Here is a 2,202-nt window from a genome sequence, read left to right on the forward strand (position 1 = left end):
ATGGACCTCTAAGTCAAAGTTTGTGTGATATTTTAGAATAGAATCATGATGATGATGTATTATGTGTCACATAAATTTGTTAGTAAGCAAGTCTATGATGGTTTATAGTTGTCTTTATAATATATGTACCTACTAACTCTATGAATTGCAGTGTGTAATGTAACCCTGATAAGCCATATGTAACCCCATAAAGTTCGTGGTAATATTAAAACCACTTTTTTTTTGCATTGTTGATTTGTAACCACATGCGAGAGTGAAGTGGACAGCGATTCCTATAGGCATGGTTTAGGGAAACTGACAAAACCCTTGGCATGGTTAAGGGTGAGCCGAGAAAACCCTCGGCCTTGTTATGTTGGGTCTGTGTTGAGCCTTCGTGGCTGAATTGAGTGCCTTGGTGGTAGAGTTGAGAATTCATGGCTAAATTCAGTGCCTTGGTTGTTGAGTTGAGCCTCCGTGGCTGTGTTGAGATTTTGTGGCTGAATTTAGTGCCTTGGTGGTAGAATCAACCCTTGGCGGTTGTGTTGAGCCTTGGTGGATGAGTTGAGCCTTGGTGGTTGTGTTGAGCCTTGGTGGCTGAGTTGAGCCTTGGTGGTTGAGAGCCCTTGTTGGCATGGTTGAGGGTAATCCGAGAAAACCCAGAGCATGGTTATAGGTAATCCGATAAAACCCATGATAATGATGGAGGGATATTTGCAAGTACAGGTACATGTATCCAGTTATAATGGTTGACATAACCATGTACGCGAAGGGAATCCTAGTTGACTAGTGGTTGCAGCAGTTTGCACCCATGCATTCCAGTAGATGGTTGCTCCTTTACATGGATGTCGACATATTCTTTTGTTATATTTTACTACAAATAGACTTTGCATATTGAGATCGAGACAAGTAGTCATTAAGGGGGTGACTTGGAAATTGTAATTCCTACTTGTCTTAGTTGTGATTCATTCTATCTAGAGGATTCCATTCTTATTCCTTAGGGTTTCTATATCTAGTTGTTTCCTAGACTGGTGTGTGCTTGAGATATTCTCTCAACCAAGTGATTTTGGGTCCAAGATAGTCTACCTATCTTGAGACAACACTAAATGTATTTATATATAGCCTTATTTGATGTGAATTTACAATGTATTGTATTAGTGTAGATCATCAAAATTTATCTATCCCCCCCCCCAGTTCTACGTACAATTCTTCTCATTCGGTATTATCTCGAGTAGATTTTTCCATCTTTGTTCAGGATTTCAAATTCCTATAAAACAACCGAGCATACATCAGAACGAAATCAACAACTTCTAATCCTACGCACATAGTTACTAACGATGAAGCCCCTTTTCAAGCTCCAGAGTAGAACTCTGGCTCTAATACCATTTGTAATGAAGGTCAACTCAACATATCAAAATCTGTTGGTATTTCTTTTTCCTTTTCAAAAGTTCCTAGATGGATATATTGAGGTAATTAAATGCTTGAAAACACAAGGATAAATTTCCATTCTATTATTTTCATATATGTGTGCATATATATTTCATATGATCTTGATGTCATTTTGCAATATAATATGTGCTCATGTGCATACTTATTCAGTATAAACTTTCCCTCCTCCAACTTTGTATATTCTACCCTATTACTCCTCAAGCACCCTTATTTATTTCTGCAAGGGAATAATTAATTCCCTAAATACCTATTTTTAGGTATGCCTAAATATTCAAAGTCGCATGATTAATTGTAGTTGGCCATGCATTCACTACATTTGGAAGAGGAAACATACAACTCTCTTACACATGAAGAGTGCTAGTTCCTTTGGCGTTATAACTTGGCACTGTGGATAATTTATCACTCGTCTTAAATATGAATCCTTGGGTGATGTGGTATCATAACTACCCCTATGCCTTCATCACACCCATCCTCAATGTAAATTCAATAATATTTCTTTCCCGCTTTATCTGGTCTTGTCTACACTTGACATTCGTCCTTTTGCCAGCGTCCAAGCCACTAGCCAACTTCTAGGTCTCCTCAGTTCATGTGGGAGATGTAACTCAGGCTCTGATATCTGTGTTTATTTTTTCGACATGGCATCGAGGGTGGTGATTCACCGACCTCACATCTATGGTTCTAATTGTTACCCTCAAACCCTAACTATTCCTCGCACGCTAAATTTTCCTTTTGCCTCATTTCTCCTGTTTTGTTTGCTCTTCGACAGAGACTCGGTTT

The sequence above is a fragment of the Pinus tabuliformis genome, chromosome 1_2 (assembly GCF_031772625.1).
Source record: "Pinus tabuliformis cultivar Carrire ecotype Pingquan chromosome 1_2, CPIR1, whole genome shotgun sequence".
In the NCBI taxonomy this organism is placed as follows: Eukaryota; Viridiplantae; Streptophyta; class Pinopsida; order Pinales; family Pinaceae; genus Pinus; species Pinus tabuliformis.